The sequence below is a fragment of the Pristiophorus japonicus genome, chromosome 20 (assembly GCF_044704955.1).
Source record: "Pristiophorus japonicus isolate sPriJap1 chromosome 20, sPriJap1.hap1, whole genome shotgun sequence".
Taxonomy (NCBI): Eukaryota; Metazoa; Chordata; class Chondrichthyes; family Pristiophoridae; genus Pristiophorus; species Pristiophorus japonicus.
In genome coordinates this window covers 6,774,387-6,798,601 of record NC_091996.1, presented here as the reverse complement: position 1 = coordinate 6,798,601, position 24,215 = coordinate 6,774,387, and the positions used below count along the sequence as shown (strand labels likewise).

Below are 24,215 nucleotides of genomic sequence, written 5' to 3'. Positions count from 1 at the left end.
CTGCCCCTCCGACAGTGCGGCGCTCCCTCAGTACTGCCCCTCCGACAGTGCGGCGCTCCCTCAGTACTGCCCCTCCGACAGTGCGGCGCGCCCTCAGAACTGCCCCTCCGACAGTGCGGCGCTCCCTCAGTACTGCCCCTCCGACAGTGCGGCGCGCCCTCAGTACTGCCCCTCCAACAGTGTGGCGCTCCCTCAGAACTGCCCCTCCGACAGTGCGGCGCGCCCTCAGTATCGCTCCTCCTACAGTGCAGCGCTCCGTCAGCACTGCACCAGGAGTGTCAGCCTAGATGTTTGTGCCCGAGTCTCTGGACTGCGAACCTTCTGACTGTGAGGCGAGAGAGCGCAACCCACTGAGCCACAGCTGATCAGGTGGATTGTAAATAAAGATGGCGAATGTCCAGATTCAATTCAACCTCAGGCTGTCATCCCCAAGGTATAAAATATCATCGACGCAGCTTAATGTGAGATAGCAAACTCTCTTAAAGTTCAGTCTGCTTTCTGGAAGCCCCATTGAAATTGGAGTGATGCTAACGAACTAGAAATAGCCGGGGCAATCTAAGCTGCTGTGCGTCTCCTCAAGTTTGATTCTTTATTACATTAAAAGACTGTCTGCCCTTCGCTTATTCCTGGCCAAATGGTGCATTAATATTAATAAATCCTGCATCAAAACAAGTGCTGTGACTGATCAAACATTATACAACACAAGGCAGGGAAAATATCCTAACATCAGCTGTTTCTCAGTGCAGGAGACCGTCGTGAAAGACTAAATACCGACGCACTCCCAGAGACCCCCTGTAAATACCGACACACTCCCGGGGACCCCCTGTAAATACCGACACACTCCCGGGGACCCCCTATAATACCGACACACTCCCGGGGACCCCCTGTAAATACCGACACACTCCCGGGGACCCCCTGTAAATACCGACACACTCCCGGGGACCCCTGTAAATACCGACCCACTCCCGGGGACCCCCTGTAAATACTGACACACTCCCAGAGACCCCCTGTAAATACCGACACACTCCCGGGTACCCCCTGTAAATACTGACACACTCCCGCACACCCTCTATAAATACGGACATACTTCCGGACACCCCCTGTAAACACTGACACACTCCCGGGGACCCCTTGTAAATACCAACACGCTCCCGTGGACACCTTGTAAATACCAACACACTCCTGGGGTCCCCCTGTAAATACTGACACTCTCCCGGGGTCCCCCTGTAAATACTGACACACTCCCGGGGACCCCCTGTAAATATTGACATACTCCCGGGGACCCCCTGTAAATACTGACACACTCCTGGGGATCCCCTGGAAATACTGACACACTCCCGGGGACCCCCTGTAAATATTGACATACTCCCGGGGACCCCCTGTAAATACTGACACACTCCCAGGGACCCCCTGTAAATACCGACACACTTCCGGGGACCCCCTGTAAATACTGCCGCACTCCCGGGGATCCCCTATAAATACTGACAAACTCCCGGGGACCCCCTGTAAATACTGACACACTCCCGGGGACCCCTGTAAATACTGACACACTCCCGGGACCCCTGTAAATACTGACACACTCCCAGGGACCCCCTGTAAATACTGACACACTCCCGGTGACCCCCTGTAAATACTGACACACTCCCGGGGTCCCCCTGTAAACATAGAAACATAGAAAATAGGTGCAGGAGTAGGCCATTCAGCCCTTCGAGCCTGCACCGCCATTCAATGAGTTCATGGCTGAACATGCAACTTCAGTACCCCATTCCTGCTTTCTCGCCATACCCCTTGATCCCCCTAGTAGTAAGGACTACATCTAACTCCTTTTTGAATACATTCAGTGAATTGGCCTCAACAACTTTCTGTGGTAGAGAATTCCACAGGTTCACCACTCTCTGGGTGAAGAAGTTTCTCCTCATCTCGGTCCTAAATGGCTTACCCCTTATCCTTAGACTGTGACCCCTGGTTCTGGACTTCTCCAACATTGGGAACATTCTTCCTGCATCTAACCTGTCCAAACCCATCAGAATTTTAAACGTTTCTATGAGATCCCCTCTCATTCATCTGAACTCCAGTGAATACAAGCCCAGTTGATCCAGTCTTTCTTGATATGTCAGTCCCGCCATCCCGGGAATCAGTCTGGTGAACCTTCGCTGCACTCCCTCAATAGCAAGAATGTCCTTCCTCAAGTTAGGAGACCAAAACTGTACACAATACTCCAGGTGTGGCCTCACCAAGGCCCTGTACAACTGTAGTAACACCTCCCTGCCCCTGTACTCAAATCCCCTCGCTATGAAGGCCAACATGCCATTTGCCTTCTTAACCGCCTGCTGTACCTGCATGCCAACCTTCAATGACTGATGTACCATGACACCCAGGTCTCGTTGCACCTTCCCTTTTCCAAATCTGTCACCATTCAGATAATAGTCTGTCTCTCTGTTTTTACCACCAAAGTGGATAACCTCACATTTATCCACATTATACTTCATCTGCCATGCATTTGCCCACTCACCTAACCTATCCAAGTCACTCTGCAGCCTCATAGCATCCTCCTCACAGCTCACACTGCCACCCAACTTAGTGTCATCCGCAAATTTGGAGATACTACATTTAATCCCCTCGTCTAAAACATTAATGTACAATGTAAACAGCTGGGGCCCCAGCACAGAACCTTGCGGTACCCCACTAGTCACTGCCTGCTATTCTGAAAAGTACCCATTTACTCCTACTCTTTGCTTCCTGTCTGACAACCAGTTCTCAATCCATGTCAGCACACTACCCCCAATCCCATGTGCTTTAACTTTGCACATTAATATCTTGTGTGGGACCTTGTCGAAAGCCTTCTGAAAGTCCAAATACACCACATCAACTGGTTCTCCCTTGTCCACTCTACTGGAAACATCCTCAAAAAATTCCAGAAGATTTGTCCAGCATGATTTCCCTTTCACAAATCCATGCTGACTTGGATCTATCATGTCACCTCTTTCCAAATGCGCTGCTATGACATCCTTAATAATTGATTCCATCATTTTACCCACTACTGAGGTCAGGCTGACCGGTCTATAATGCCCTGTTTTCTCTCTCCCTCCTTTTTTAAAAATTGGGATTACATTGGCTATCCTCCACTCGATAGGAACTGATCCAGAGTCTATGGAATGTTGGAAAATGACTGTCAATGCATCCGCTATTTCCAAGGCCACCTCCTTAAGTACTCTGGGATGCAGTCCATCAGGCCCTGGGGATTTATCGACCTTCAATCCCATCAATTTCCCCAACACAATTTCCCGACTAATAAGGATTTCCCTCAGTTCCACCCTCTTACTTGACCCTCTGACCCCTTTTATATCCGGAAGGTTGTTTGTGTCCTCCTTAGTGAATACCGAACCAAAGTACTTGTTCAATTGGTCCGCCATTTCTTTGTTCCCCATTATGACTTCCCCTGATTCTGACTGCATGGGACCTACGTTTGTCTTTGCTAACCTTTTTCTCTTTACATATCTATAGAAACTTTTGCAGTCCGTCTTAATGTTCCCTGCAAGCTTCTTCTCGTACTCTATTTTCCCTGCCCTAATCAAACCCTTTGTCCTCCTCTGCTGAGTTCTAAATTTCTCCCAGTCCCCGGGTTCACTGCTATTTCTGGCCAATTTGTATGCCACTTCCTTGGCTTTTATACTATCCCTGATTTCCCTTGATAGCCACGGTTGAGCCACCTTCCCTTTTTTATTTTTACGCCAGACAGGGATGTACAATTGTTGTAGTTCATCCATGCGGTCTCTAAATGTCTGCCATTGCCCATCCACAGTCAACCCCTTAAGTATCATTCGTCAATCTATCCTAGCCAATTCACGCCTCATACCTTCAAAGTTACCCTTCTTTAAGTTCTGCACCATGGTCTCTGAATTAACTGTTTCATTCTCCATCCTAATGTAGAATTCCACCATATTATGGTCACTCTTCCCCAAGGGGCCTCGCACAATGAGATTGCTAATTAATCCTCTCTCATTACACAACACCCAGTCTAAGATGGCCTCCCCCCTAGTTGGTTCCTCGACATATTGGTCAAGAAAACCATCCCTTAAATACTGACACACTCCCGGGGACCCCGTGTAAATACTGACACACTCCCGGGGACCCCCTGTAAATGCTGACACACTCCCGGGGACCCCCTGTAAATACTGACACACTCCCGGGGACCCCCTGTAAATACTGACACACACCCAGGGATCCCCTGTAAATCCTGACACACACCCAGGGATCCCCTGTAAATACTGACACACACCCAGGGACCCCCTGTAAATACTGACACACACCCAGGGACCCCCTGTAAATACTGACACACTCCCGGGGACCCCCTATAATACTGACACACTCCCAGGGACCCCCTGTAAATACTGACACACTCCCGGGGACCCCCTGTAAATTCTGACACTCAAAAAATACTCAAGAAGGTGGTGGTGAGCCACCTTCTTGAACCGCTGCAGTCCGTGCGGTGAAGGTGCTCCCACAGTGCTGTTAGGGAGGGAGTTCCAACATTTTGACCCAGCGATGAAGGAACGGCCGATATATTTCCAAGTCAGGATGATGTGTGACTTGGAGGGGAACGTGGGGATGGTGGTATTCCCAATGCGCCTGCTGCCCTTGTCCTGCTAGGTGGTAGAGGCGGCGGTTTTGGGAGGTGCTGCCGAAGAAGCCTTGGCGAGTTGCTGCAGTGCATCTTGTAGATGGTACACACTGCAGCCAGGGGGCGCTGGTGGTGGAGGGAGTGAATGTTGAAGGTGCTGGATGGGTTCCCGATCAAGCGGGCTGCTTTGTCCTGGAAGGTGTCAAGCTTCTCGAGTGTTGTTGGAGCTGCACTCGCCCAGGCAAGTGGAGAGTATTCCATCACACTCCTGACTTGTGGCTTGCCGATGGTGGAAAGGCTTTGGGGAGTCAGGAGGTGAGACACTCGCCGCAGAATACCCAGCCTCTGATCCGCTCCAGGAGTCACGGCATTCATGTGGCTGGTCCAGTTGAGTTTCTGATCGATTACCTTTGGCTTCAGTTTTGCTCGGGCTCCTTGATGCCACACTCGGTCGAATGCTGCCTTGATGTTGAGGCCAGTCACTCTCACCTCACCTCCGGAATTCAGCTCGCATCCTTCTTTGGACCAATGAGGATGACGGGGAGTCCCCGGGCAGCCTCTGATATCTGCACCACTGCCACCTCACTTCCTGCTAGCTTGTTTTACACTTTATGTGGTGACTGTACTGTTGGTAGCTGACGAGGTCCCTCAGAAGCTAGATTTGGGAAGTTACTGGTGTGGAGGGCAACAGGTCCGGAAATAGCCTGAACAAACTCACCAAGCAGTGGATAGTTCTCTCACTAATCGGGAATGTGAGCTGGGTTCAGACCATCGTGAGACGGGTTAGTCTTACCCTCCTGAGGATCACGTTGTTACAATCGGGATCCGTAGGTCCAAAACAACAACAACTTAATTCTCACATTAATGCCTTGGTTTCCACAGCCACAGATATTGATGGGAGGTGTCCCACTCAATGTTCCCTGTCAGCTGTGGCTCAGTGGATAGCACCCTCACCACTGAGTCGGAAGGTGTGGGTTCAACTGAGGGAACGCCGCACTGCCGGAGGGGCAGTGCTGAAGGAGCGCCGCACTGTCGGAGGGGCAGTACTGAGGGAGCGCCGCACTGTCGGAGGGGCAGGACTGAGGGAACGCCGCACTGTCGGAGGGGCAGTACTGAGGGAGCGCCGCACTGTCGGATGGGCAGTGCTGAGGGAGCGCCGCACTGTCGGAGGGGCAGTGCTGAGGGAGCGCCGCACTGTCGGAGGGGCAGTGCTGAGGGAGCGCCGCACTGTCGGAGGGGCAGTGCTGAGGGAGCGCCGCACTGTCGGAGGGGCAGTACTGAGGGAGCGCCGCACTGTCGGAGGGGCAGGACTGAGGGAACGCCGCACTGTCGGAGGGGCAGTACTGAGGGAGCGCCGCACTGTCGGAGGGGCAGTGCTGAGGGAGCGCCGCACTATCGGAGGGGCAGTGCTGAGGGAGCGCCGCACTGTCGGAGGGGCAGTGCTGAGGGAGCGCCGCACTGTCGGAGGGGCAGTGCTGAGGGAGCGCCGCACTGTCGGAGGGGCAGTGCTGAGGGAGCGCCGCACTGTCGGAGGGGCAGTGCTGAGGGAGCGCCGCACTGTCGGAGGGGCAGTGCTGAGGGAGCGCCGCACTGTCGGAGGGGCAATGCTGAGGGAGCGCCGCACTGTCGGAGGGGCAGTACTGAGGGAGCGCCGCACTGTCGGAGGGGCAGTACTGAGGGAGCGCCGCACTGTCGGAGGGGCAGTGCTGAAGGAGCGCCGCACTGTCGGAGGGGTAGTGCTGAGGGAGCGCCGCACTGTCGGAGGGGCAGTACTGAGGGAGCGCCGCACTGTCGGAAGGGCAGTGCTGAGGGAGCGCCGCACTGTCGGAGGGGCAGTGCTGAGGGAGCGCCGCACTGTTGGAGGGGCAGTACTGAGGGAGCGCCGCACTATCGGAGGGGCAGTGCTGAGGGAGCGCCGCACTGTCGGAGGGGCAGTACTGAGGGAGCGCCGCACTATCGGAGGGGCAGTGCTGAGGGAGCGCCGCACTGTCGGAGGGGCAGTACTGAGGGGGCGCCACTTTTTCCAGAGGTGCCGTCTTTCGGATGAGACGCTAAACTGAGGCACCATCTGCCCTTTCAGGTGGACATGAAAGACCACAGCACTATTCTGAGGAAGAGGATCCTGGGCCAATATTTATCTCTCAATCAACACTGCTAAAACAGATTATCTGGTCACTATCACATTGCTGTTTGTGGGAGCTTGCTGTGCACACATTGGCTGCTGTGTTTCCCACATTACAGCAGTGACTACATTCCAAAAAGTACTTCATTAGCGCTTAGGGGCGTCTGGTGGTCATGAAAGGCGCTATATAAATGCAAGGTATTGCTTTTTAAGCGGCGCTTTGTTCTGCGTGGCCTGTGTCTCCCAGCACGCGGATCCTTGAGATTTCTGCGCAGGCGCAGTATTTACAATGTGACATCCGGCGAAGGGCCTGTGTGGGGCCCAGCCGATTACCCTGCGCGCGCGTCCCTTCACGGGAACACCGGTCCCGCTCGGCAAGGTTTGAAAACCAGAGCTCGGTTATGTGTAGGGTTTACACAGCTCGCCTCGGGCGAACCAGCTCCAGATAAAATGGCCAAATACAAAAGCAAAATGCTGCGGCAGCTAGAGTCTGAAATAATAACAGAAAATGCTGGAAATCTCAGCCGGTCAGGCAGAATCTGTGGAGAGAGAAACAGAGTTAACGTTTCGGGATGACCCAAAACGTTAACTCTGTTTCTCTCTCCACAGATGCTGCCTGACCTGCCCAGTGGCAGTTTATTAACAACAACAACTTGTATTTATGTAGCATCTTTGACGTAGTAAAACGTCCCAAGGTGCTTCACAGGAGTGCAATGAAATAAAAATGTGACACCGAGCCACACGAGAAAAATTAGCGCTGGTGGCCAAAAGCTTGGTCCAAGAGGGAGGTTTTGAGGAGCGTCTTGAGAGAGGAGAGAGAGGTAGAGAGGCGGAGAGGTTTAGGGAGGGAGTTCCAGAGCTTGGGGCCCAGGCAACAGAAGGCACGGCCACCGATGGTTGAGCGATTATAATCAGGGATGCTGAAGAGGGCAGAATTAGAGGAGCGCAGACATCTCGGGGGGGGTTGTGGGGCTGGAGGAGATTACAGAGATAGGGAGGGGGCGAGGGCACGGAGGGGTTTGAAAACAAGATTGAGAATTTTGAAATTGAGACGTTGCTTAACCTGCAATGGTTCACCCTCGGGAGTGACTCTAACCAGAAGCTGCACCAATGTGCGTTCAATCAGCTTCTGCGTGTGCTGCAGAGATAACTGTTATCGCCCTTTTCCAATGTGAGATAACATCACTGGCACATTGCCTAATGATATTATCGTACGTTACTGAAGTAGTATTTGTTGCAATGCATGTCACACATGTGACCGGATGGATGTAACTACCTGGCCTGGCCAGTACAGCAACACTGAGAGTGAAGGGCTTTCTCTAATCAACTTCTTTAAAGAGCTCACAATAAAATGTTCCCGTGGTCTCGACTTCCGATGATCTAAGGGCTGATCTTGGTGCCGAGTGTATTCTGCCAAATTGGCACCGATCGGAGAATACCAGCTTTGATGCAAAGCTCTCTGTTCAACGTCAATTTGCATCTTCCAACTAGAATTTAACGTAGTGCTAAATACTTAGTGACTACATTATTACACAGTGTGTACAACACAGAAACAGGCCATTGGGCCCAACTGCTCCGTGCCGGTGTTTATGCTCCACACCAGCGCCCTCCCACCCCTCTTCATCTCACCCCATCAGCATATCCTTCGATTCCTTTCTCCCTCGTGTGTTTATCCAGCTTCCCCTTAAATGCATCGATACGATTCGCATCAACCCCTCCCTGTGGTAGTGAGTTCCACATTCTCACCACTCTCTGTGTGAAGAAGTTTCTCCCGAATTCCCGACAGTAGCGACTATCTATTTCTGGCCTCTAGTTTTGGGAACAGTGAGGGAGCAGATCCAGCCAGCCGAAGTAACGCTTGGCTCACGAATCATCTGTGCTACAAGCTGCATTCGGCTCAAGATTGACTGAAGATGTTGGACCTTTTAAACCGCTCGTGCATCACTAAATAAAATGACGGAGCATTGGGATAAATGTTATTTTAACATATAACTTATCTTGGGATGTCGGCGTCACTGACAAGGCCAGCATTTATTTATTTATTTATTTCCCCCCAAAAATATACTTTATTCATATAAAATTTTCACAATACATTGGAAAATAGTTCAGTTCCTTGTGGTCAGCAATTCCATACAATTCGTTTGGACACTGACAGCAGTTCCATACAATGCACTAGCGTGCATTTCATTTCAAGGTACAGTTTAGTACAATCCGTAAATCATGTTACACGCAGTACTGTGCAAATAAGGGTATTACATGGAGCAGATTTACATTAGATTCCAGGATACATTTCAATACTGCCCATGTGAAGGTGGCGATGAGGCTTGTCAGGCCATTTCAGAGGGCAGTTACATTGCTGTAGGTCTGGGTCTGGAGTCACATATAGGCCAGACCAGGTAAGGGCAGCAGATTTCCCTCCCTAAAGGACATCAGTGAACCAGTTGGGTTTTTACGACAATCCGGTAGTTACTGACACTAGCCTTTTAATTCCAGATTTATTTAATTCACTGAATTTAAATTCCCCAGATGCCGTGGTGGGATTTGAACTCATGGCCCTGGATCATTAGTCCAGGCCTCTAGACTACTGGTCCAGTGACATAACCACTATGCTACCATATCCCCATCTTGCCATTTATAAAGTGTAACCCACTTCATGAAATCCCATCACATCCGCACTCTCGCCCTCTTCCGCTAGAATTGCAGCTCATTTCTGACCATAACCCAACACAAGCCACACCTCAACCCCGAGGGACAGAACGGACCAGAGACTAATCACTTGGAGGGGGGGTTAGGACCAGATCTTGGCAGCAGGTGTCAGCTGTGGCTCAGTGGGCAGCACTCTCGCCTCTGAGTCAGAAGGTTGTGGGTTCAAGTCCCACTCCAGGGACTTGAGCACAAAAATCTAGGCCGACATGCCCCAGTGCAGTGCAGAGGGAGCGCCACGCTGTTGGAGGGGCAGTACTGAGGGAGCCCCATGCTGTCGGAGAGGCTGTACTGAGGGAACACCGCACTGTCGGAGGGGCAGTACTGAGGGAGCGCCGCACTGTCGGAGGGGCAGTACTGAGGGAGCGCCGCACTGTCGGAGGGGCAGTACTGAGGGAGCGCCGCACTGTCGGAGGGGCAGTACTGAGGGAGCGCCGCACTGTCGGAGGGGCAGTACTGAGGGAGCGCCGCACTGTCGGAGGGGCAGTACTGAGGGAACGCCGCACTGTCGGAGGGGCAGTACTGAGGGAGCTCCGCAGTGTCGGAGGGGCAGTACTGAGGGAGCGCCGCACTGTCGGAGGGGCAGTACTGAGGGAGCGCCGCACTGTCGGAGGGGCAGTACTGAGGGAGCGCCGCACTGTCGGAGGGGCAGTACTGAGGGAGCGCCGCACTGTCGGAGGGGCAGTACTGAGGGAGCGCCGCACTGTCGGAGGGGCAGTACTGAGGGAGCGCCGCACTGTCGGAGGGGCAGTACTGAGGGAGCGCCGCACTGTCGGAGGGGCAGTACTGAGGGAGCGCCGCACTGTCGGAGGGGCAGTACTGAGGGAGCGCCGCACTGTCGGAGGGGCAGTACTGAGGGAACGCCGCACTGTCGGAGGGGCAGTACTGAGGGAGCGCCGCACTGTCGGAGGGGCAGTACTGAGGGAGCGCCGCACTGTCGGAGATGCTGTTTTTTGGATGAGATGTTAACCTGAGGCCCCGTCTGCTCCCTCAGGTGAATGCTAAATATCCCGCAGCCAGTATTTCGAAGCAGAGCAGGGGAATTCTTGACAATATTTAGCCCTCAACCAACATCACCAAAAAAAAACATATGATCTGGTCATTATCACATTACTGTTTATGGGAGCTTGCTGTGCGCAAATTGGCTGCCGCGTTTCCTACATTACAACAGTGACTACACTCCAAAAGTACTTCATTGGCTGTAAAGTGCTTTGGGACGTCTTGAAAGGTGCTATAGAAATGCAAGCTTGTTCTTTGTTTCACTGCCAGTGACGAAGGAGTTAAGTGGCACCAACGTTTAAAGGCACTGCCTGTACACTCGATGCTAACAGTAAGTAAACATCATGATTTATTGCAATCTGTATGCTTATGACTAATTACTGACTAGACTTTCAATTTTAAGTTGCCCTGCTCAGTCATAACAAAGAGCAGATGCACTTCATGTGATGCAGTGTAGAAGACACACTGGTGCATCAAATCCAGTCGAGTTTCTGACTGGCTTGCGCACTACTTTCTGCTAAAGGTGCTCGCTATCGAGGACAAGCCCTTCAGCAGTCCGCAGAAAGGAGGCGGACAACAAGAGAAGGGAATAAAAACAGAAAATGCTGAAAATACTCAGCAGGTCAGGGAGCGAGAAACAGAGTTACCGTTTCGGGTCGATGAGCCTTTGTCAGAACGGGAAAAAGTTCGAGATGTAACAGGTTTTTTAAGTGAGTGTAGGGGCAGGGAAAGGGGTGGGGCGGGGGGGGGGGGGAGGGAAAGAACAAAAGGGAAGGTCTGTGATAGGGTGGAAGGCAGGAGAGATTAGAGAGGCAAAAGGGATGCTGGTGTGAGGTGGAAGGAGATGGTAATGGGACAAGACACAAAAAGTCAGTCCAGATCGGGTGTAAATGGGCAGAATCATCAACAGCTGCCGTGTGGTAATATTTGGGCCAGAGGTTATAGCCTGAAATTGTTGAACTCGATGTTGAGTCCAGAAGGCTGTAAAGTGCCTAAACGAAAGATGAGGCGCTGTTCCTCGAGCTTGCGTTGAGCTTCGTTGGAACAGTGTAGGAGGCCGAGGACGGAGAGGTCAGAGTGGGAGCAGAGCGGGGAATTAAAGTGACAGGTGTAGAAACATAGAAACATAGAAAATAGGTGCAGGAGTAGGCCATTCAGCCCTTCTAGCCTGCACCGCCATTCAATGAGTTCATGGCTGAACATGCAACTTCAGTACCCCATTCCTGCTTTCTCGCCATACCCCTTGATCCCCCGAGTAGTAAGGACTTCATCTAACTCCCTTTTGAATATATTTAGTGAATTGGCCTCAACTACTTTCTGTGGTAGAGAATTCCACAGGTTCACCACTCTCTGGGTGAAGAAGTTTCTCCTCATCTCGGTCCTAAATGGCTTACCCCTTATCCTCAGACTGTGACCCCTGGTTCTGGACTTCCCCAACATTGGGAACATTCTTCCTGCATCTAACCTGTCTAAACCCGTCAGAATTTTAAACGTTTCTATGAGGTCCCCTCTCATTCTTCTGAACTCCAGTGAATACAAGCCCAGTTGATCCAGTCTTTCTTGATATGTCAGTCCCACCATCCCGGGAATCAGTCTGGTGAACCTTCGCTGTACTCCCTCAATAGCAAGAATGTCCTTCCTCAAGTTAGGAGACCAAAACTGTACACAATACTCCAGGTGTGGCCTCACCAAGGCCCTGTACAACTGTAGCAACACCTCCCTGCCCCTGTATTCAAATCCCCTCGCTATGAAGGCCAACATGCCATTTGCTTTCTTAACCGCCTGTTGTACCTGCATGCCAACCTTCAATGATTGATGTACCATGACACCCAGGTCTCGTTGCACCTTCCCTTTTCCTAATCTGTCACCATTCAGATAATAGTCTGTCTCTCTGTTTTTACCACCAAAGTGGATAACCTCACATTTATCCACATTATACTTCATCTGCCATGCATTTGCCCACTCACCTAACCTATCCAAGTCACTCTGCAGCCTAATAGCATCCTCCTCGCAGCTCACACTGCCACCCAACTTAGTGTCATCCGCAAATTTGGAGATACTGCATTTAATCCCCTCGTCTAAATCATTAATGTACAATATAAACAGCTGGGGCCCCAGCACAGAGCCTTGCGGCACCCCACTAGTCACTGCCTGCCATTCTGAAAAGTACCCGTTTACTCCTACTCTTTGCTTCCTGTCTGACAACCAGTTCTCAATCCACGTCAGCACACTACCCCCAATCCCATGTGCTTTAACTTTGCACATTAATCTCTTGTGTGGGACCTTGTCGAAAGCCTTCTGAAAGTCCAAATATACCATATCAACTGGTTCTCCTTTGTCCACTTTACTGGAAACATCCTCAAAAAATTCCAGAAGATTTGTCAAGCATGATTTCCCTTTCACAAATCCATGCTGACTTGGACCTATCATGTCACCATTTTCCAGATGCACTGCTATGACATCCTTAATAATTGATTCCATCCTTTTACCCACTACTGAGGTCAGGCTGACCGGTCTATAATTCCCTGTTTTCTCTCTCCCTCCTTTTTTAAAAAGTGGGGTTACATTGGCTACCCTCCACTCCATAGGAACTGATCCAGAGTCAATGGAATGTTGGAAAATGACTGTCAATGCATCCGCTATTTCCAAGGCCACCTCCTAAAGTACTCTGGGATGCAGTCCATCAGGCCCTGGGGATTTATCGGCCTTCAATCCCATCAATTTCCCCAACACAATTTCCCGACTAATAGAGATTTCCCTCAGTTCCCCCTCCTTACTCGACCCTCTGACCCCTTTTATATCCGGAAGGTTGTTTGTATCCTCCTTAGTGAATACCGAACCAAAGTACTTGTTCAATTGGTCTGCCATTTCTTTGTTCCCCGTTATGACTTCCCCTGATTCTGACTGCAGGGGACCTACGTTTGTCTTTACTAACCTTTTTCTCTTTACATACCTATAGAAACTTTTGCAATCCGCCTTAATGTTCCCTGCAAGCTTCTTCTCGTACTCCATTTTCCCTGCCCTAATCAAACCCTTTGTCCTCCTCTGCTGAGTTCTAAATTTCTCCCAGTCCCCAGGTTCGCTGCTATTTCTGGCCAATTTGTATGCCACTTCCTTGGCTTTAATACTATCCCTGATTTCCCTTGAGCGGTTGAGCCACCTTCCCTTTTTTATTTTTACGCCAGAAAGGAATGTACAATTGTTGTAATTCATCCATGCGGTCTCTAAATGTCTGCCATTGCCCATCCACAGTCAACCCCCTAAGTATCATTCGCCAATCTATCCTAGCCAATTCACACCTCATACCTTCAAAGTTAGCCTTCTTTAAGTTCTGAACCATGGTCTCTGAATTTACTGTTTCATTCTCCATCCTAATGCAGAATTCCACCATATTATGGTCACTCTTCCCCAAGGGGCCTCGCACAATGAGATTGCTAATTAATCCTCTCTCATTACACAACACCCAGTCTAAGATGGCCTGCCCCCTAGTTGGTTCCTCAACATATTGGTCTAGAAAACCATCCCTTATGCACTCCAGGAAATCCTCTTCCACCGTATTGCTTCCAGTTTGGCTAGCCCAATCTATGTGCATATTAAAGTCACCCATTATAACTGCTACACCTTTATTGCATGCACCCCTAATTTCCTGTTTGATGCCCTCCCCAACATCCCTATTACTGTTTGGAGGTCTGTACACAACTCCTACTAACGTTTTTTGCCCTTTGGTGTTCTGCAGCTCTACCCATATAGATTCCACATCATCCAAGCTAATGTCTTTCCTAACTATTGCATTAATCTCCTCTTTAACCAACAATGCTACCCCACCTCCTTTTCCTTTTATTCTATCCTTCCTGAATGTTGAATACCCCTGAATGTTGAGTTCCCAGCCCTGATCATCCTGGAGCCACGTCTCCGTAATCCCAATCACATCATATTTATTAACATCTATTTGCACAATTATTTCATCCACCTTATTGCGGATACTCCTTGCATTAAGACACAAAGCCTTCAGGCTTGTTTTTTTAACACCCTTTGTCCTTTTAGAATTTTGCTGTACAGTGGCCCTTTTTGTTCTTTGCCTTGGGTTTCTCCGCCCTCCACTTTTCCTCATCTCCTTTCTGTCTTTTGCTTTTGTCTCCTTTTTGTTTCCCTCTGTCTCCCTGCATTGGTTCCCATCCCCCTGCCATATTAGTTTAAATCCTCCCCAACAGCACTAGCAAACACTCCCCCTAGGACATTGGTTCCGGTCCTGCCCAGGTGCAGACCGTCTGGTTTGTACTGGTCCCACCTCCCCCAGAACCGGTCCCAATGCCCCAGGAATTTGAATCCCTCCTTGCTGCACCACTGCTCAAGCCACGTATTCATCTGCGCTATCCTGCGATTCCTACTCTGACTAGCACGTGGCACTGGTAGCAATCCCGAGATTACTACTTTTGAGGTCCTACTTTTTAATTGAGCTCCTAGCTCCTTAAATTCGTTTCGTAGGACCTCATCCCTTTTTTTACCTATGTCGTTGGTACCAATGTGCACCACGACAACTGGCTGTTCTCCCTCCCATTTCAGAATGTCCTGCACCCGCTCCGAGACATCCTTGACCCTTGCACCAGGGAGGCAACATACCATCCTGGAGTCTCGGTTGCAGCCGCAGAAACGCCTATCTATTCCCCTTACAATTGAATCCCCTATCACTATTGCTGTCCCACTCTTTTTCTTGCCCTCCTGTGCAGCAGAGCCAGCCACGGTGCCATGAACTTGGCTGCTGCTGCCCTCCCCTGATGAGTCATCCCCCTCAACAGTACTCAAAACAGTGTATCTGTTTTGCAGGGGGATGACCACAGGGGACCCCTGCACTACCTTCCTTGCACTACTCTTCCTGCTGGTCTTCCATTCCCTAGCTGGCTGTGGACCCTTTCCCTGCGGTAAGACCAACTCACTACACGTGATACTCACGTCATTCTCAGCATCGTGGATGCTCCAGAGTGAATCCACCCTCAGCTCCAACTCCGCAACGCGGTCCGTCAGGAGCTGGAGGCGGATACACTTCCCGCACACGTAGTCGTCAGGGACACCGGAAGTGTCCCCGAGTTCCCACATGGTACAGGAGGAGCATAACACCCGACCGAGCTCTCCTGCCATGACTTAACCCTTAGATACACTTAAATTGGCAACAACAATGTTAAAAGTTACTGACTAATACAAGAAGAAAAAGAAAAACTACTCACCAATCACCAGCCAATGACTTACCCCCTAGGCTGTGACATCACCTTTGTTTCTTTCTTTGCCTTCTCCCTGTAGCTGCACCGGTACGCCTCTCGCTGACCCCGGACTCGCGCTGCTCCGAGCTCCCGCCTCCTCGACTGACTGCTCGAACTGCCTGACTCCCGCTGGCCTTTATAGGCCACTCGCCGACCCCGGACTCGGGCTGCTCCGAGCTCCCGCATCCTCGACTGACTGCTCGAACTGCTCAACTCCCGCTGGCCTTTATAGGCCTCTCGCCGACCCCGGACTCGCGCTGCTCCGAGCTCCCGCCTCCTCGACTGACTGCTCGAACTGCCCGACTCCCGCTGGCCTTTATAGGCCTCTCGCCGACCCCGGACTCGCGCTGCTCCGAGCTCCCGCCTCCTCGACTGACTGCTCGAACTGCTCGACTCCCGCTGGCCTTTATAGGCCTCTCGCCGACCCCGGACTCGCGCTGCTTTGAGCTCCCGCCTCCTCGACTGACTGCTCGAACTGCTCAACTCCCGCTGGCCTTTATAGGCCTCTCGCCGACCCCGGACTCGCGCTGCTCATGGGCTCATGTATTTGCTTCGTGGGTTCTTTGCTTAAGAATTCATAGCAACACATTGCTATTAAGAACTAGTTGGTTTATTAGCAAAAAGGGTCAACAATTACACTACACATTACTTGTTCATCCACCAGGCTCACAACTGCATACCTCATCGTGGATGACCTAGACCCAACTGGCCGGGGTTTTATTGAGGCTTGTGAACATCACATGACTGGCTAAGCCACTCTCAATGCAAGAGCTTTACAAACCTGCGAGCATGCTCACCGGTGCAGACATTACACCGGGCCACCGGAAGCTCGGGGTCAGGCCCGTGGGTGGGCTGAATGGAGGCGTGCCGAGGAGACTGCGCCGTGAGCAGAAAGGGAAGGTTAGTTCCAGCAGATCACCCAGCGGATGGCAGAGAGGAGGACCCGCTGTAGCTCGCGTGCATCTGGAGGCGGCCATTGCAGATGCGATGCGTGATATATTGTTCCAACGTCACCAAGAAGCTCACTACAGGTTGGACCGCTCCTATCCGGCAGCCTCGGGGACCTGGCCTGTGCCAGACAAGAGGATTTGCCGGACGTCAAGAGGTCAGCATTTCGGGCCCGGCTTCGGCGTCTCGGAGGCGATGGGGAGAGGAGAAGCGGCCGGCCCCAGCATGCCGGCCTCGAAGCGAGCCGCGTGCGGAAAAGGAGGCCGGGGCTACAGTGACCAATACAGGGCCAGAGGCAGGGCCCTGCTCGGGGGGAGTGCCTTATCCTCCCCGTTTTGATGATCCGCGACCGATGGATCCGGCCTCAGAGAGAGCACCGGGAGGCGGCAGGGAGAGGAGGTGCAGCCGGCCCCATATAACATTCTTGCAGTGTGCCAGCTGACCTCACCGGGTACTGCTGACAATGACCCTGCCGTGTTCTGCGCATGCGCCCCCGGGATCGGGAATGATGCTGGACAAGGGAGGTTGCCGGACCAAAGAATGCCGGATAAGAGAGGTTCAACCTGTACATACAAGATGGCTCTCATCAGAAACTGTCATCATGTGACCTTGCCACATGATCCTTTATTATTTACATCAGTAGTTGCAGTCCCTCGGTAGTCCACTAAGGGGGGGGGGGGGGCGGCAAGCTCTATTATAACTATTTTAGTGCAAAACTATAAATCAAGTGCCCCCTTATTAAAGGGGCTCTCAAACCGACAAATTAACAAATTAAACTTTGGAACAAAAAAAATACTCCAATTAAATTAAAAATTTGGTTGCCGGGGGTGACGATGCACTCCAGTCCCTCCGGCGCCCACCTCTCGCGGAAGGCCGCGAGCGTACCGGTGGACACCGCCTGCTCCATCTTCAGGGACACCCTGGCGCGAACGTAACCGCGGAAGAGAGGCAGGCAGGCGGGCTGAACGACCCCCTGCTGCCTGGACTGGTTAATGGCCACCTTGGCCGTGCCCAGGAGCAGTCCCACGAACTGCCCACTCCATTCCTCAGGGAGCTGTATTACATGATCCAGCACCTAGACACAGCTGTTCAGGAACATCTGGCTCTGGATCACTGCTGGGGTCCAGCGACAGTCTGTCAGGGCCGGAGAGACCCTGGGGGATGAGAGTGTGTGACTCACTGAAAGAGCCCATCATCGATTTAGATACATGGCACCAGAGAGGGACATGTCGAGGCCTCTGTGGAAAATACCAAAAAGAAATCTTCTCTTCCACATCTACAAATGTTCCTAATTTCAATCTTCGGCTATTCAGAGGCTCCACTCCCCCTTACCTCCCCTCCATTAAAAGAAAGAATTTGCATTCATATAGCACCTTTCAGGACCATCGGACGTCCAAAAACGCTTTACAGCCAGTTAAGTACTTTTTGAAGTGTAGTCACTGTTGTAATTTAGGAAAGGCAGCAGCTAATTTGCGCACAGCAAGCTCCCACAAACAGTGATGAGATAAATGACAAGGTAATCTGTTTAGTGATACCTAGGACACTGGGGAGAACTCTCCTGCTGCTCTTCGAAATAATTGTCGTGAGATCTTTTGTGTTCCCCTGAATTTTACGTCCAGTGCAGTACTGAGGGAGCGCTGCACTGTCGGAGGGGCAGTGCTGAGGGAGCGCCGCAATGTCGGAGGGGCAGTGCTGAGGGAGCGCTGCACTGTTGGAGGGACAGTACTGAGGGAGCGCTGCACTGTCGAAGGGGCAGTGCTGAGGGAGCGCTGCACTGTTAGAGGGACAGTACTGAGGGAGCGCTGCACTGTCGGAGGGGCAGTACTGAGGGAGCACTGCATTGTCGAAGGGGCAGTGCTGAGGGAGCGCTGCACTGTCGGAGGGGCAGTACTGAGGGAGCGCCGCACTGTCGGAGGGGCAGTGCTGAGGGAGCGCTGCACTGTCGGAGGGGCAGTGCTGAGGGAGCACTGCACTGTCGAAGGGGCAGTGCTGAGGGAGCGCTGCACTGTCGGAGGGGCAGTGCTGAGGGAGCGCTGCACTGTCAGAGGGGCAGTACTGAGGGAGCGCCGCACTGTCGGAGGGGCAGTACTGAGGGAGCGCCGCAATGTCGGAGGGGCAGTGCTGAGGGAGCGCTGCACTGTTGGAGGGACAGTACTGAGGGAGCGCTGCACTGTCGGAGGGGCAGTACTGAGGGAGCACTGCATTGTCGAAGGGGCAGTGCTGAGGGAGCGCTGCACTGTCGGAGGGGCAGTACTGAGGGAGCGCTGCACTGTCAGAGGGGCAGTACTGAGGGAGCGCCACACTGTCGGAGGGGCAGTACTGAGGGAGCGCTGCAATGTCGGAGGGGCAGTGCTGAGGGAGCGCTGCACTGTTGGAGGGGCAGTACTGAGGGAGCGCTGCACTGTCGGAGGGGCAGTACTGAGGGAGCACTGCATTGTCGAAGGGGCAGTGCTGAGGGAGCGCTGCACTGTCGGAGGGACAGTACTGAGGGAGCGCCGCACTGTCAGAGGGACAGTACTGAGGGAGTGCTGCACTGTCGGAGGGACAGTATTGAGGGAGCGCCGCACTGTCGGAGGGACAGTACTGAAGGAGCGCCGCACTGTCGGAGGGACAGAACTGAGGGAGCGCCGCACTGTCGGAGTTGCTGTCTTTCTGAAGAAACATTAAACCAAGGCCCCATCTACCCTCTCAGGTGGATGTAAAAGATCTCACGGCATTATTTCGAAGAAGAGCAGGGGAGTTCTTTGTTTCTTAGACCATCATCCACTAATATAAAACAGCACTGGGACATTATCATCCCCCAATTATAGGTTCCAAGGAGTATGGGCTTGTGTGCATTTATACTGTATAGTAAGGACACATCATTGGCGACGAGAAACTGGGATTTAAACCACGCGAGCATGGCCACTAGCAACACAGAGGAGAGGTGCTGATTGGGACGACTTTATTGAGAGACTACAGCAAAGTTTTGTCACTCTGGAATGGTTGGGACAGGATTCGGCCGACAAATGCAGAGCTCATCTCCTGACGGTTTGTGGAACCAGAATGTATTCCCTGATGAAGGACCTTCTAGTGTATTCATGTTAACTCTCAGATATCTGTGCGGTAATCAACCTTCCCAAAGGTTGGTGGAGGACCCCAGTTAACATTTTGGGTTGATGCTTAAAAGGCGTTGAGGTTCTTAGTGCTAGACCAATAAAACCTGAGACACTAAGACCCTAAAATTAACAAAGCAGGAGGGAGCTGCTGTGTGTCATGTATTCAACTATCATTGTAACCCATGTATAAGCTGACCTAAGTTGTACACCTTGAGAACATTGACCACAAGGGGTGAACTTGTGGGAGACACTCCTAACCTGGACTTTCAGGTATAAAAGGGGAAGCTCCACCCACCTTCATCACTTGAGGTCTTGGTAATAAAGGTAACTGGTCACAGAGTGACCTTCTCTCAAGTATGGGCCTCGTGTGCATTTATACTGTGTAGTAAGGACATAGCACTGTGTGTCTCCTCATGTCAGAGTGTAAACACATTAAAAGACTCCCTTTGTAGCTTTGCCAAGCCTGGGAGTCTCAGTGCTTCAGAATATCACTCAGTATAGCTGGTTTCATTTTTTAAATAACAGAGCTTCTTTTAAATAAAAAACGGTGGAAATTTTTCTGTTAGAAGGAGAAGCCACAGTACTTGTATTTCAGTATTTACTTAATCTTTTCTTCAAAATGTCATAAATATTTTATAATCAAGAAGCCAAATATTAGAAAAGGAGAGAAAGAACTTAAATTCTCAGATATGCATCCAAAATGCGTCAGAACCAATTAAATACTTTTCAAGTGTAGTTACCTTGGTAATGCAGGCAAAACACCACAGCTGTGGGGAAAGAGTGGGGGAGTGGGACCAATCGGATCGCTCTGTCAAAAAGCCGGCACAGGCACGACGGGCCAAACGGCCTTATTCTGTGCTGTATCATTGTGTAAAGAAAGAAGTAACTTGCATTTATATAGCAATTACCGGGCATCTCAAAGTGCATTACAGCCAATGAAGTACTTTTGGAGTGTATTCACTGTTGTAATGTGGGAAACGCGGCAGCCAATTTGCGCACAGCAAGCTCCCACACCCAGCAATGTGATAATGACCAGATAATCTGTTTTTGATTGAGGGATAAATATTGGCCCGGACACCAGGGATGACTCCCCTGCTCTTCTTCAAAATAGTGGGATCTTTTACATCCACCCGAGAGAGCCTCGGTTTAACGTCTCATCTGAAAGACGGCACCTCCGACAGTGCGGCGCTCCCTCAGCACTGCACTGGGAGCGTCAGCCGAGATTTATGTGCTCCAGTCCCTGGAGTGGGACTTGAACCCACAACCTTCTGTCTCAGAGGCGAGAGAGAGTGCTGCCCACTGAGCCACGGCTGACACTGCTACGATAATGTTCGAGTGCTCCTAATACAGCAGTATTATAAATGGCAATTCATTTCTTTTTTTAAAAATGTGCTCGCGGGATGTGGGCATCGTTGGCAAGGCCGGCATTTATTGCCCATCATTTGTTGCCCCCGGAGAAGGTGGTGGTGGTGAGCCGCCTTCTTGAACCGCTGCAGTCCGTGTGGTGAAGGTGCTCCCACAGTGCTGTTAGGGAGGGAGTTCCAGGATTGTGACCCCGCGACGATGAAGGAACGGCCGATATATTTCCAAGTCAGGATGGTGCGTGACTGGGAGGGGAGCTTGCAGGTGGTGGTGTTCCCATGGACCTGCTGCCCTTGTCCCTCCAGCTGGTGGAGGTCGTGGGTTTTGGGAGTGCTACCGAAGAAGCCTTGGCGAGTTCAACACTGCACGAACATTTTTTTTTTAAAAGAACTAACAGCAGGGACTTGGGTCTACGTGAATAACTTGCAGATACATTTTCAAAAATAAGGAAAGCTGCATCTTTTACAGCACGGCCGCCAATGGTGGAGCGAAGGAAGTGGGGGATGTGCAAGAGGTCAGAATTGGAGGAGCGCAGAGATCCCAGAGAGTTGATAAAAATACAAGATAACTCCTTGGAACCTGTAATTGCAACATTACCCACCGCTCCAGTCCAGCACCACTATCGCTTGACTTGCTACGAACTGAATGAGATCGCTCGCTCCAAGCAACGGCACTCATGACGTCCCATATAAATCTCACCCATGGTCCTTAGTCCTCATTTCCCCAGTGTGGGCTGGGTTTGAAGCCAGGCACCTGGAGGTTCTTCTCAGACCGTTGCCTCCAATTCCTCTGCGTGGTCTCAGCTCCCGCCCAGCTCCATCAAAGTGCGGCTCGCAATCTTCATCCACTCTCCGACCTTCGGGTATCTGAACGTGGACCTGGTCCTCAAACCGTCACATGCAACCCCTCACCTAATCACAGAATCACAGAAATTTACAGCATGGAAGGAGGCCATTTCGGCCCATCGTGTACGCGCCGGCCGACAAACAGCTACCCAGCCAAATCCCACTTTCCAGTTCTTGGTCCGTAGCCCTGTCGGTTACGGCACTTCAAGTGCACATCCAAGTACTTTTTAAATGTGGAGTCCAGGCCAATATTTATCCCTCAACCAACATCACTAAAAAACAGATTATCTGGTCATTATCACATCGCTGTTTGTGAGAGCTTGCTGTGCGCAAATTGATTGCCGCTTTTCCCACATTACAACAGTGACTACACTCCAAAAAGTGCTTCACTGGCTGTAAAGCGCTTCGGGACGTCCTGAGGTAGTGAAAGGCGCTATAGAAATGCTGGTGCTGTGGGTCAGGGTGTTAACTTTGTAAAATCACAAATGACAGAAGGGTAAAATATTTGGCTGTGATTGGGCCATTGGACAAATTAGAGCCAGGCTGTTCAAGGGGTGATGTCATGAAGTCCTTCTTCACACAAAGGGTCGTGGAAAACTGGAACTCTCCCTCAAAAAGCTGTCGAGGCTGTGGGGAGAGAACTGAAAATATCAAAACTGGGATCAATAGATTTCTGTTGGGTCAGGGTATCAAAGGATATGGAACCAGGGGTAGGTAGGTGGAGTTGAGGTAGAAGACCAGCCGTGATCTCATTGAATGGCGGAGCAGGCTCAAGGGGCCAAATGGCCGACTCCTGCTCCTATTTCTTATGTTCTTATGAGCGTGTCAATGAGTCTTATGAGCAACGTTCCCGTTAAGCTGTGTGGCCGAGCGGCAGTCTGGAGGTCCCGTGCAGGACACTCACCGGCTCCACAGTGGAAATAACCGGGTGAAGTTGAATGGGCCGCGCAGCAAGTTTAAAGGGCCCTCGCACCGCCCCAGAAAAATATTAGCGGGAAGCTTGCTTGTGAGGTGTTCGGTTGTCACCTTGCAAGAGCTGTTAGCTGCAACTTGTAGGGTAAGTGAGGGTGGCAATGGCGTGGGTGCTGTAAGCAGAAGGCGCTAGTGTCCAACGTTAACGTCCTCGATCAGGCCAACATCCCCAGCATCGTGACCACACTCGACCAGCTCCGCTGGACGGGCCACATTGTCCGCATGCCCGACATGAGACTCCCAAAGCAAGCGCTCTACTCGGAACTCCTACACGGCAAACGTACCCCAGGTGGGCAGAGGAAACGTTTCAAGGACACCCTCAAAGCCTTCTTGATAAAGTGCAACATCCCCACCGACACCTGGGAGTCCCTGACCAGAGACCGCCCTAAGTGGAGGAAGAGCATCCGGGAGGGCGCTGAGCACCTCAAGTCTCGTCGCCGAGAGCATGCAGAAAGCAAGCGCAGGCAGCGGAAGGAGCGTACGGCAAACCAGACTCCCCACCCACCCTTTCCTTCAACCACTGTCTGTCCCACCTGTGACAGAGACTGTAATTCCCGTATTGGACTGTACAGTCACCTGAGAACTCACTTTTAGAGTGGAAGCAAGTCTTCCTCGATTTCGAGGGACTGCCTGTGATGATGATGATAAGGTGCATTTCTACGGGGAGTATGGCGTCTTCAAGTGGAGTCTGCGTGAGTGGCACTGGGGCAACCTCTTAAAGGGGCAATGCTGCCCTTTGCCTCAGTGCCAATTAGTCTCACACTTGTTACCTCTGGACTTTACTATTCCAACGCACTCCTGGCCGGCCTCCCACATTCTACCCTACGTAAACTAGAGGTGATCCTAAACTCGGCTGTCCCATGTCCTAACTCGCGCCAAGTCCCGCTCACCCATCACCCACTGCGCTCAACCGACCTACATTGGCTTCCGAAGCAACGCCTCGATTTCAAAATTCTCAGCCTTATTTTCAAATCCCTCCATGGCCTCGCCCCTCCCTATCTCTGTAATCTCCTCCATCCCCCGCCCCCGCCCCCCCCACCCCCGAGATATCAGCGCTCCTCTAATTCTGCCCTCTTGAGCATCCCTGATTATAATCGTTCAACCATTGGTGGCCGTGCCTTCTGTTGCCTGGGTCCCAAGCTCTGGAACTCCCTCCCTAAACCTCCCTGCCTCTCTATCTCTCTCTCCTCCTTCAAGACGCTCCTTAAAACCTACCTCTTTGACCAAGCTTTTGGTCACCGGCACTAATTTCTACCTTTGCGGTTCAGTGTCAAATATTTTATCTTGTAA

At 51.6% G+C, this 24,215-nt stretch overlaps 1 protein-coding gene across 3 annotated transcripts in view; it reads left to right on the top strand.

Moving 5' to 3' along the window:
- The window catches only part of fam78ab (family with sequence similarity 78 member Ab), a 49,015-nt gene that overhangs the window by 19,853 nt on the left and 4,947 nt on the right, over positions 1-24,215 (top strand). Inside the window, exon 1 of one of the 3 annotated variants that reach the window (XM_070863708.1) lies at positions 10,446-10,776. The exons of the other annotated variants lie outside the window; for them this stretch is intronic. The gene's annotated coding sequence lies outside the window, so the exon portion shown is untranslated. Of the gene's footprint in view, positions 1-10,445; positions 10,777-24,215 lie in introns of those variants that run through there. 3 annotated transcript variants of the gene reach the window in all.